We start from the raw sequence: 13701 nt of genomic DNA on the forward strand, positions 1-13701 counted from the left end.
AAACCATAAAGCCTATCATATTCCTTGGAGTCAGGAAATTATTCCCACTAGTCGGATAAGTCTTGCGAGTACATTGTGTACTCAGGGTTTATTTACCCCTGTTGCAGGTGATGCTTGAAGAGTACCTTTGTGTGGAGGATCCTTCCGGTGAGCTCAGACGGAATCCTGGCCCTTATCGCTAGTTGTTATTTTAAAAAAATTCATTGTTTATTATTCCGCACTCTGGTATTTGGTATTGTAATAATGTAATTTTTAAGAAACTCAGATGTATGAAGTGAACTGGTATTATAACTCATTCTTATTATTGGATCCTTGGAAAAAATGTGGATCTTTCGGGTTCTCCCTCGGAGTGTGCCCGACGGACACCGTTCGTTGTAGCCTGCTTTCGGGGTGCTTAGTGTCTGATGGAAGACGAGCGCCTCCGTAAGTATGCTATTTCGGACGGTTCTGCCACACTTTTCTATCAAGGTTAACTGAAAATCTTGTGTTCATCATTATATGAAAACATGCTTTGAATGTAACTTCATTTATATTTACCATAGCCTTAGCGTGGAACCAGAAACTAAGAAAAAAGGCAAGCGTAGCGCTTCTGAATCTGCAGGATCAACAGGGTATGATTCTTATTTGTACAAATTTTTTGCTCAAATTTTCGATTACTAATATCTGAATGTGTAGGAGGAGCCAAAGCATTGAGCCTGCAGCTAAGAAAAAGTCCAAACAAGGCACGACTGAATATGCAGGATCAGCAAGGTACTACTACTAATTTCTATTGGTTTCCTGGCATAGCAGCTTTCTTTTCTCCACGGAGGTAGTAGGTAGAATGAATGCATGCAATTCAGGCTTACAATTTCAAAAACATTAATGGTCAGGTAGGTTTGATGCAGTGACATATGTCCAAGTTCTAGGCCCTGCAAAAGTCGATTGGCCACCTTACTGCTTGCCATATACATGATTTATTTAGCGATTAATTGCCGAGCCATATACATGATTTAGCGATTAATTGCCATGCTGGCTTGGTGCTTGTGGCATGACAATTTAGTGAACTACAGGCTACAGCATGCTAGAGATACATACCCCTTTGAAAACATCTGTAGCACATAGCAAGACTCACTTCAACAAGTCAATTGGCTAAGTAAGGATATGGCTGAAAAAGCACATATAGATGAATTATTACCTAATAAAATGCAAAACAAGTTGATCAAGTACACAGTAGAACCTAACAAGCCCAGCTGCCACTCCCAAGCCAACTTTTCTCCAGAAAGCGAAATGCAGTGAGCAGGCAAAAATGACAAACAACATGTTCTTGCTGATTTTCTAAGATGTCAATTTTGTACACAATGAGAACATGTTTCTTATCAAATGCATGGAAATTCACATAAAAAATGGCTTACGAGCATATTTGATTTTGTCATAGTTTTTAGAGATTAATCAATAAGCTGTTAGTTATATACAATATATCTCTCCAAGTTTAACTAAAATGAATGCTCCATTATATGCATTTTTTACAGGTCCAAAAAAGGCTCAAATCAACCTAAACCATCTACCGAGCTTACAAGTGGCGCAACACCAACATCTAAAACTGTGAAGGCCAAGGCTAAAACAAAGAGGAAGAGGAAGAATATAGCTAAAGACATTGTCATAAAGCCACTGATACTTGATTGCCCTGCGATGGGCACAAGAAGCAAATATGTAATCCTACTAGCCCTTGCAATGAGCACAAGAAGTAAAAGGTGGCTCAGTTTGTGACTTTCATGTGCCTGCAATGTCGCTTTTAATATGAACTTGATGTATGCATCAAACGATGTGTCGAACTAGTGCACTGTGAAACTGATGTGTGAAAATGATTGTATGTGTTGAACACTATGTTGAACTATGTGCTCTGTGTCCCTTTTGAATTTTTAGGATGATGAACTTGTTTAAATTGTGTGCTATGATCAAGTTGACATCATTTAGTATATTTTGATGGGGATCCCATTTTGATGTGATGCATTTATAACAGTAAGTATCGTCACTCTGATTATTTCAGAGCACAGCACTTACTGCAGTAGTCAGGGAATTTGCCAAGTTTTTGGTTTGTTCATGTGTATAAGCAATTCCAGCAGTTTTCAGCTAGTTGCAAAGTAGTTCTAATGTTTTCTATCCATATCCTGTTTCTACGCTGAGAAGGCTTTCCTCAAGCAACCTAAGGTTTTCCTCAGGTGAGTCCATGCTTTCTATTCTCCATGAGCGATATGCATTTTGTGATAGTAGATTTCTTCTTAATTTTATAGCTCAAAGAAATATGGCAAGGGTAAGAAGCTAGGCAAAGGAGGGCAACCGATTCTGGAAGAGCATTGGCCTTGGCCTTCAAGACTCCCAGGGAAGCAATTGACAGGTATAAATGGTTTTAGGGGCAGTTTGGTCATTTTATGTGCCACTTAACTGTGTCAAGAGGCAGGAGATGACGGTAAGGTCCATATTAGAAAACAAACTTCAAGTGAGGCTAAATAGGTAATAAATTTTATTTCATGGCTAAAAAAAGAAAGACAATTTTAAACTAGGGCCAAATAAAAAATTTCTCAAGTTATTATGGGAGAAACTCAAGGTCATTGGCGAGCATTGAAGAGGGAGATAAAAACTCAATGCAAGTACGGGTTAGTGTCAAGCTATCCAATCAATGCAACGACACGTTCGTTGCTGCGCTAGGGCTATATAATTGGCCGCTCCATCTGTTTCGGCTTTTGGCCCAAATGTCAATTTGTCTCCTAGCTTTGCGATCAAAGTGCTCAATCTAGCTTGCTTCTTGTTATCAATAAAATAAAAAATCAATCTTGCTTCCTTCACATTTTGTTTTCTGGGTTGCTTTTGTTTTTAAATTTCTTGATTGACTTCAGTGAAATGATGTGTTCGCTTCTCGGTTATGTGAAGAGTGAAGACCTCACAAAAGTTATTTGTGTAATGGAGTAGAAGTGTAAAAGTTTACGGACACAATTTCTGTCCCAAATTAAAAAGGAATACAACCGATCTGATGTTCGTGGTCATTAGATGTGTGTGACACTACACAACACACCAGCATTCCACTAGTACAGCACGTGGAATAAGAAAGAACCAAAGAGACGGTTAGATAGAGAGGTGATGAGCATTTGCACCCCGCCGGCGACACTACTACAAAAACAATATAATTCTCTTGGTTGAGTTTGGTAGATAGAGAGCTGATGAGCATTTGCATTTCATCGATTCGGGTTCCATTCCGTTTTTACATGGATATAATCCATGCATCGAGGCGACCTGTTTGGGACGACTGTCACTGTCCTCGATCTGACGCCGGCGTACATGGTTACATCATCGTCCCGGCCCATCGTCGATGGCGACGGCGGTGTGAAGAAGCCTGCATGCATGTACATGTATATATACATGCATGTGTGGTGTGTGGGACATGTATATATGTACATGTATATATACATGCATGCATGTATACATTATATCCGATATATATCCAGAGGTCGATCTCGGTGCAGCGATAGATCTGACAAGGCCGAGACGTATTATATACATGCATGTGTGGTGTGTGGACAATGACGGCAACAAATTCAGAGATTAGTCTTTAGTCTAGCAGCGGCCCGCAGGATGCATACTCTGCTACGTATGCGTGCAAGCAAAGCTCACTTTGTGCATCGTCTATATATCATATATATAGCTATCCCAACACTTCGGGACGGGACTCTTGAGTTGAGGTTCAGTCAGCTAAAAAGGTTAGCAAGCAACCACCGAATGAGACTGGCCTGCTTCCAGCGGTTTCTTCCTACAAATGATTGTCAAATGAGTTATCCTTATAAATAGATTTATAGGCACAACCGGTATTATCAGTCGTCCCTACAAATGACTCGATTTATAGAGACGGCTCTATATTCAGCCGCGCCTACAAATCGATTTGTAGGGACGGATTTGTAGGGCGGCTCAATATTGAACAGCCCCAACAAATAGACACTGAGTATTAAAAAGTTGTAGATCTCAAAAAGTTATAGATCTCAATATTGAACAGCCCCTAAATTTTTTGATTTGAAATCATCTTGTCAAGGAAAAATACGTTTGAATTTTCAAAAATTTAAAATTTTAATTTTTTTAAACGACCTCGGATAGATAAACAGTAAAATGAAAGTTGTAGATCTTACTAAAAAGTTATGAACTTTGTAGTTGATAACTTTCTCATTTGAAATCATCTTGTCACGCAAAAACTACATTCGAATTTTCTCAAATTTTGAAATTCAAATTTTATAAGTGACCTCGGATGGAGAAACTACCAAATGAAAGTTGTAGATCCCAAAAGTTATAAAACTTTATAGTTGACAACTTTTTTATTTGAATTAGTTTAGGACCTCAAATAATCAATTTATGCTCAGTTTTGTTATAATATTGGGGAACCAAAATAGATTGTAGACACAAGTGAAAGCTCTAGTTTGGTTTTGATTAATTGATGAAACCTTAAGTGCTAACCTAGTTTATCAAGATGATCATGAGATAGGTAGCACTACTTCAAGTGATGAAGCAATGACGAAGATCATGACGATGGTGATGGCATGATGATGATCAAATGCTTAAACTTGGAAAAGAAGAAAGAGAAAACAAAAGGTTAAAGGCAAAGGTAAAATTATAGGAGCCATTTTGTTTCGATGATCAAGACACTTAGCGAGTGTGATCACATTTAGGATAGATATCCGTACTATTAAGAGGAGTGAAACTCGTATCGAAATGCGGTTATCAAAGTGCCACTAGATGCTCTAATTCATTGCATATGCATTTAGGATCTAGTGGAGTGCGAACACCCTTAAAAATATTTGTAAAAATATGCTAACACATGTGCACAAGGTGATACAATTGGTGGTTGGCACACATGAGCAAGGGTGAAGAAGTTTGAAGTGAAATGGAGTTGGTCGCAAAGATGCTGGCGTCGGTCAACTGACCGGACGCTGGATCACCTAGCGACCAGATGCTGTAGGGCTACGTCCCGGTCGTGTTGTCGGATAGCACCGTGACTAGGGTTAAGCACCGGACGCTGGTCTGTATCCGGTCAAGCATGACCGGACGCGTCCGGTCGGCAAAAGATGGTTTTGGGAGCTTACTGGAAACAACCAGACACTGGGGTCTGAGTGTCCCGGTCACTTGTGCTGGAGCGTCCGGTCAGTTAATAGCCGTTGAGATCTGGCAGCTCAGGTTTAACTCAGAATGACACATGGCTTACATCAGGCGACTGGACGCTGGATTCAGCAATCCGGTCCACTGGAACCGGAGCGTCCGGTCACCCTGATCAGTACCCAGTGAAGGGGTACAACGGCTCTTTTTTATGGGGGCTTCTATTAAGCCCCATGGCCAGTTCTAGCCCACTCTCTTGCATATTTTCATTGACATAGCAACCTTGTGAGCTTAGCCAAAGCCCCTCCCACTCATCTCTATCATTGATTCATCATCATTGTGAGATTGGGAGAGAATCCAAGTGCATTGCTTAAGTGATTGCATCTAGTAGCACTTGGTATTCGTGTTGCGCTGCGGATTTTGCTTGTTACTCTTGGTGGTTGCCACCACCTAGATGACTTGGTGCAGTGGTGGAGGATCGGCATGAGTTGGTGATTGTTTGTGGCCGTCTTCGGTGATTGTGAGGGGAGTTATACCTTCCCCGACGGAGCGCCGAAAAGGTAACTCTAGTTAAATTGCTTGTGTCATTGAGTTACCTCACTTGTGGGTAGGTTTCTTGCGGTGTCCTATCATGTGGATGAGGTTTGTGAAACACCTCTTAACCACCGAACACCAAGTGTTGGTCGACACAACGGGGACGTAGCGTGTTGGCAAGCACGTGAACCTCGGGAGAAAATCGGTTGTCTCTTGCCCATTTGGTATTCTCCCGGTGATTGGTATATATTCACCTTGTGATTGGTTCATCCCTCTACATGTCAGTATAATCACCCTACTCACTCTCTTGCTTTCTTGCAAACTAGTTGTAGAGCAAGCTCTTTAGTGTAATTAGATTTGAGAGCTTGCTTTGCTATTTAAGTTTGCTTAGTGGAGTTCTTTAGAGTAGAAAGATTGAGAGCTCTTAGTGAGTAGTATCATAGAAAATTATTGTGTCTAGCTATCATTACAATTAGAATTGTTGGATAGGTAGCTTGCAACCCTTGTAAAGCTAGAGCAAGTTTTGCATTTCGCTTTTGTCATACTAATCAAATTGCTCTAGTTGATTTGTAGATTTTTTAAATAGGCTATTCACCCCCCCCCCCTCTAGGCCATATTAAGACCTTTCAACAAGTGATCGTGAGGTGCAGTGGTAGAGGAGTTTGTGCATGAGCAAGAGATTGCGGGTTCAAATCCCGGCCGGCTCAATATGGTCATCCCTACAAACCGATTTGTAGGGACTGAAAGAATATCAAAGGCCTTGAAGCGTGCACTTTGTCTCATGCCGCCTGCATGTTAATATAGGCTAGGAATAGCCCCTAGCGTGGCTTACGGAGAGAGAACGACGCATGCTAGGAAGGATCGCGAATCATCACGTCCTAGCGCAAATAACGGCGACGGCTCCTTCCAGGTTGCTATTGTGATCACAGATTACACGGTTCCTATCTTTGGCTATCCTAACTATGGCAACAACCTGAGGTCCACCATATACTTTACAAGTATAACAGATTTGTCTAATACTCCCCCTCAATCACAACTTCCCTAAGTCGAGATGGTACTTGAAATTTTCCAGCTTGCGTACACTTAGTGCCTTAGTAATCCATCTGCCACTTGATCCTCTGAAGGAACGAAGTCAATCTGCAGGAGCTTGTTATTTACCCTTTCTCTGACAAAATGAAAGTCACTTGAATATGCTTCGTTCTGGCATGGAACACAGGATTGGATGCAAGATACTTGGCGCCCATGTTATCACACCACAGTCGTGCAACAGGTGGACTTGCCACCTTCAATTCCTTTAGTAACGTTTGGATCCACATAACCTCAACAGTTGCATTTGCCAAAGCTTTATATTCAGATTCAGTGCTTGACCTTGATATTGTAGCTTGCTTCTTGGCATGCCATGACACAAGATTATTTTCGAATAAAACTGGAAATCCACCAGTTGATCTTCTATCATCAGGACAACCAGCCCAATCAGAAAAGGACCTTGATCTATTAATTCTTAGACCAAGTTTTGACACAAGATTTTAGATACCTTAATATCCTTTTTACTGCCGCCTAGTGAACAGTTGTTGGTGCATGAAGAAACTGACAAACCTTATTTACAGAGAAGGAAATATCTGGTCTTGTCAATGTAAGATACTGAAGGGCGCCCACTATACTTCTGTATCTCATCATATCTTCAGGACCTAGCGGAACTCCTTCATAGATCGAAAGCTTCTCACTAGTGGACAAGTGTGTACTTACAGGTTTGCAATCAGCCATATTTACTCTTCTCAATAAATCATTCACATATTTTTCTTGTGTAAGAATAATTCCATTCGAGGTTTCACTTACTTCAATACCAAAGAAAATAGTGTAAGTTGCCCAAGTCCTTTAAAGGAAATTCACTGTGAAGATCCTGAAGAAGAACTGTTACTGCTTCCGGTCTTGAACTTACCACAATTATGTCATCAACATAAATCAGCATAAACATAATGACATCTCCTTTAATGTAGTAGAATAGAGATGTATCTGTCTTAGAACCTTTAAAACCAAGATCACAAAGTTTCTTACTGAGCCATGAGAACCCAGCTCTTGGTGCCTGTTTCAATCCATACAGCACCTTGTCTAGCTTGCATACATAGTCTCGTCGAGTTGGATCTTCATACCTAGGAGGTTGTTTCATATACACCTCCTCTTCAAGTAGTCCATGCAAGAAAGCATTATGTACATCCAGTTGCCTGAGAGGTCCACCCCCTAGATACAGCAATAGAAAGACAACTCGAATGGTAGCAGCTTTAACAACAGGACTGAAAGTATCCTCATAATCAATGCCATATCTTTGCTTAAACCCCTTTGCAACAAGACAAGCTTTATACCTATCCAGCTGCCATCTTGTTTACGCTTAATTTTATATACCCATTTGCAGTCAATAATATTCTGCCCTTTCTGAGGAGGAACTAGGTGCCAAGTATTATTTTTCATGATAGCATTATATTCAGTATCCATTGCCTGTTTCTAGTTGCTATCTTCTAGAGCTTCCACTATGTTGCAAGGTTTCACCAGTAGAGGAGAGAGAGAAGAGAATATTTGACTGTACCATCAGTATAAAACCTTCTCCTTGCGAATGCCGCTTTGCAAAACAGGTCCTGGGACGCTGGATTCACTGAACTTCTCCCCCTACCGAGGGAGCCAATAGAAGCTCCGGACTCCCTGCGGCACATGATCCGAAGCGGATCCGGTCGGCACCTGCGCCGGGTCCCGTGCAGCAGATGAGCCCCGCGCGATGTCGTCCGCACGCGTGATGTAGGCGGTTGGCTGGGCCCAGAGTTCCGGGCGGATCCGCCTAACCCGCTTGACGCTGTGGAAGCGCCTGCCACGTCCGTTGCAGGTGCGGGAGGATCAGCCTCGAGGAGGGCACCCGAGGATGCTGCGCCATGTGCACCTTCATGTGTTGGCATGTCTTCCTGCATTTCTTCATCAACTGCACAGATATTGCTAGCAGGATTATTTGGAAAACCAGTCGCATGATCAGTCAAATTACTAGCCCCTGTATTAGTCATGAGAGGATTAAGCAAAAAAGATGGCAGGAGATTAATGTCTTCCTGAAAACGACGGCCGGCGTTAGGGCCAAGATTCTAGAAAGGAAAAAGGGACTCATCGAATGTGACGTCACGAGAGAGATATATACTTTGCCAGAATCTGGGTCAAGACACTTGAAACCCTTGTGAAAAGGACTATATCGGAGGAAGGTGCACTGTTTTGATCGAAACTGGAGTTTGTGATTATTATTTGGTCGTAGGTTGGGCCTCTAAAAGTACGAAAAAGTGAATAATCTGGCTGTTTTTGAAATAGGTGATTTAGAGGCGTGTCATAAGAGAGCACCTTGCTGGGGATGTGGTTAATTAAATATGTGGCTGAGATGAAAGCATCCCCCAGAATTTTAGTGGCATAAAGGCGTGTGCAAGGAGAGCGAGCCCAACCTCGACGATGTGGCGATGCTTACGCTCAGCTGCGCCATTCTGCTGATGCGTGTGAGGGCAGGAAATATGGTGTGTGATGCTGACTTGAGCAAAGAAAGGATGGAGTTTCTGATACTCGCCCCTCCAGTCTATCTGCATAGTGATGATTTTTCGGTTAAAGAGGTGCTCAACAAGGGATTGAAATTCTCGAAACTTTGAAAAAACTTCAGATTTAAACTTAAGGAGATATATCCAGGTGAACTTACTATAATCATCAATGAAACTCACATAATATTTGTGTCCACCAACAGAATTTAGCGTTGGGCCCCACACATCAGAGTAAACAAGTTCTAAAGGATGCTGTGAAACAGTACTAGAATTAGGAAAAGGCAACTGATGACTTTTAGCCTTCTGACATGCATCACACACCGAATGTTTATTTGAATCCAACAAAACAGGAAGATTAAATTGTCTAATGACTTTCTCCACGATCGGAGTAGCCGGATGACCTAAACGATGATGCCATCTATCAAAGGAGACTTTCACAGCACTATAGGCTTGCTTTATTTGGCGCCCAGCACGAAGAGGATAGAGCCCATGATCACACCGTCCTCTAAGCAGAAGTTTCTTCGTTGCCTGATCCTTAATAAAAAAGAAATCAGGGTGAAATTCTATAAAAGCTAAATTGTCAGAGGTGAGGCGATGAACAGAGACAAGATTTTTGTTGGCTTTAGGAACATAGAGGACATTTGTTAGATGAAGATCACGACTAGGGGTTGTAACAATAGAATGACCAATGCGACTAATTTCCATACCTGCCCCACTCGCCGTGTGGATCTGATCATGGCCCTTGTACCTATCATGAACTGACAGTTTCTCCAGGTTGCTAGTAATGATGTCTGTGGCGCCGGAGTCCATGTACTAGTTGGTGTCTACTCCATAGGATGTAGTTGCACCTACATATTTTTCATCTGGTACAAACTATTCATCAAATCTGTACCAACAAATGTCAGCCTCGTGGCCCTTCTTTTTGCAAACCTGACACCTTGGCCTGCTGTCCGGCCCACGTGTGTTGTTGTTGGCGCCATTAGGGGTGCCATGTTGTTGACGAGGTGGCCCGCTGGAGCGCCCACGCCCGTGACCAGAAGACCCGCCGCGCGAGCGCCCTCCACCACCGTGTCCTCGCGATGTGCCGCGCCCCCTGCTGGCCGAATTGATGGAGGAACGCTCGTCGGGTTGTAGCAGATCCATTCGCTGCTCGAATGCGAGCAGTTGGGAGTACGCCTCTCCCACGCTGAGTGGTTCGATCCTGACGGTGAGGGACATGACGGTCGGGTTGTAGTCGTAGTCGAGCCCGACGAGGATGTAGGAGACCAGTTCATCGTTGTCGATGGTCTTCCCAGTAGATGTGATCTCATCAGCGAGAGACCGCATCTTGCCGACATATTCAGCCATGGAGAGGTTGCCCTTCTTCATCGTGGCGAGCGCAATTCTGGTGTTGACGACGCGCGCTCGAGTCATCGAGGAGAACATCCCCTCGACGGCTCTCCATGTTTCAGCAGCAGTCTTGCAAGCGGTTAGCTGAGACTGAATAGAACTTGACATATTTGAAATTAAATACCCTAGGACATGTTGATCCGTAGCAACCCACTCTTCATAGGCGGGATTGGAGACCTCCACTTCTTTGCCATCCTTTGTCTCCTTGATCATGGTTGTGGGGGCCTTTGTTGCACCTATGAGGAAACCCTCCAGGCGCGCGCCCCTCACGGCTGCGAGAACTTGCATGCACCATAGCGCGAAGTTGGTCTTCGTCAACTTCTCGGAGACCCCTTGGCCGGCCAGGGGATTGATGGCGACGGTGGAATAGGATGTTGACATGGCGGGGGTTTGATTGGATTGGATCTAAGTGTAGGCTTTGATACCATGAAAGATTATCAGAGGGCTTGAAGCGTGCACTTTGTCTCGTGCCGCCTACATGTTAATATAGGCCAGGAATAACCCCTGGCGTGGCTTACAGAGAGGGAACGACGCATGCTAGGAAGGATCGCGAATCATCACGTCCTAGCGCAAATAACGGCGACGACTCCTTCTAGGTTGTTGTCGTGATCACAGATTACAAGGTTTCTATCTTTGGCTATCCTAACTATGGCAACAACCTGAGGCCCACCATATACTTTACAAGTATAACAGATTTGTCTAATAAGGACAGCTGATAACACCAATCGCCTCTACAAATCGAGACGGCCGAGGAACCTCCTCTATAAGTGCATGATTTATAGAGACGTTTGGGTAGGGAGGGCTATGCAAACCGCTCACAACGAGAATATAATTCTGCTGGTTGAGTTTGGTAGACAGAGAGCTGATGAGCATTTGCATTTCATCGATCGGGTTCCATTCCGTTTTTACATGGATATAATCCATGCATCGAGGCGACCTGCTTGGACGACTGTCACTGTCCTCGATCTGACGCCGGCGTACATGGTACATCATCGTCCCGGCCCATCGTCGATGGCGACGGCGGTGAAGAAGCCTGCATGCATGTACATGTATATATTTAATATTATATCCGATATATATCCAGAGGTCGATCTCGGTGCAGCGATAGAGCTGACAAGGCAGACGTATTATATACATGCATGTGTGGTGTGTGGACAATGACGGCAACAAATTCAGAGATTAATCTTTAGTCTAGCAGCGGCCTGCAGGATGCATACTCTGCTACGTATGCGTGCAAGCAAAGCTCACTTTGTGCATCGTATATATATCAGATATATATAGCTATCCCAACACTTTGGGACGGACTCTTGAGTTGAGGTTCAGTCAGCTAAAAAGTTAGCAAGCAACCACCGAGTGAAACTGGCCTGCTTTCAGCTTGTTTCTAAGGCTCCGTTCGCTTGGAGAAATCTGGATAAATCTGGAAAAATTTGTGAGAGAAAAACACGGTTCTAGATAAAAAAAGAAGTAGATCAAAACGGGTTTAAGAGCACACGAACGGGGGCTCTTGCACACCACCAGTAGCACTAGTCTACTAACTCTCGTCAGAAAGCGCCTAAAACCCTCTCTGAACTGAAAGCATCATCAGGAAACAGGCCATGCACTCCGACGACGACCTACATACCCACGCATGTAGCCAATTCAAAGCTAGCTAGCTCTCTCAATCAGCTATATATGACACTAGAGACAAGGCAAGTGGAGCAAGTAAGTTCCTAGCAATATATGGACGATGATGGTGCAGTGCAGTGGTTATATGCTACTTACTACGAGAAGCTAGCTAGAATCTAGATATAGCTGCAACAAATGTGCAGTGGTTATATGCTACTTACTACGAGAAGCTAGCTAGAATCTAGATATAGCTGCAACAAATGGTGACCGACGGCGACGACGACACAGCATTATGTTGCTGGAGAGCGCCGGTGAACGGTGATGACCGGTAAATAAGGCCTTATTTAGTTGGTCTCCTAAAAGTTCACTCTCTATTCCATCGAATGTTTAAATATATATATAGAGTATTAAATATAGATTAAAAAATAATTTTACATAGTTTGTGACTAATTTACGAGACGAATCTTTTAAGCCTAATTAGCCCATGATTTGACAACATGATGTTACAGTACATATATGCTAATAACAGATTGATTAAGCTTAATAAATTTATCTCATAAATTTCCAACAGATTCTATAATTTATTTTTTTATTAGTATCAGACCCCATACAACAACCCCAACATCTCCTGATTTAAACAAGCGTTGCTGGCGAAATTTTATACTGCTTTCCGAACCAGCTGACAGCACGTCTCAAAGGCGCCGAAAGCTACACTGCATGCGCAGATAGTTCCGAGTCCCGATGTACCCACTATCGTCTCTTTGAAGACCGTACCTAGTACGTACACGTAAACTGGTGTGTTCTTAACGCTGATACTACCTCCGGTCACAAATGCCCAAAACTCTTCTGAGCTGGCTGACTTCCGCTCCGGCCAACCGCCGGCGAGTCGAGGGCACGCGTGCGGCGACCGCGCGACACCAGCCAGTAGCCGACCCGACCGCCTTTACATTCTCAAAAATCCATCTCAATATACAGTACTGTACCTGTAGTCCTGTACTACTCCATAGCTTTGATTTGATCCCAAGATCTCGTTTAAATCTAGGACATAAAGTTTTGAGGTGTTACATTAGATGCCACGGGGGGTGTCGTATAGGGTGTAGCCTATTTGCTTGTTGGTTTCAGCTAGAACTTATCAGCCAATCAATAGTATTTTCCTCTCACAATAAACCAGCACCAGCCGGCCTTATCAGCTCAGAAATCAACCAGCGAATAGGCCGGCTAATAAAAAATCCGTCATTAATCCGTGAGACGAATTTATTAAGCCTAATTAATTCATCATTAGCACATGTGCTGCTTAGCACTGCATTGTTAAATCATAAACTAATTAGGCTTAAAAGATTCGTCTCGTAAATTAGTTATAAACTATGTATTTAGTTATTTTTTAAATATGTATTTAATATTCTAGGTATGCGTCTAAATATTCGATAGTATAGGAACTAATGGGGTGTTTGGTTACCTCTCCTAAATTTTAGTCGTTGTTTTATCGGATGTTTAGACATATGCATAAAATATT

General features: G+C 42.9%; 1 non-coding gene across 1 annotated transcript; it reads right to left on the minus strand.

Annotated features, from left to right (window-relative positions):
- Positions 1-10342: 10342 nt before the first annotated feature.
- Positions 10343-10481, minus strand: LOC136530764 (small nucleolar RNA Z247). Its single transcript, XR_010777865.1, has one exon. It is a non-coding gene; the product is annotated as a small nucleolar RNA Z247 (small nucleolar RNA).
- Between the last annotated feature and the right edge of the window lie 3220 nt (positions 10482-13701).

This window comes from Miscanthus floridulus, unplaced genomic scaffold (assembly GCF_019320115.1).
Source record: "Miscanthus floridulus cultivar M001 unplaced genomic scaffold, ASM1932011v1 fs_196_1, whole genome shotgun sequence".
In the NCBI taxonomy this organism is placed as follows: Eukaryota; Viridiplantae; Streptophyta; class Magnoliopsida; order Poales; family Poaceae; genus Miscanthus; species Miscanthus floridulus.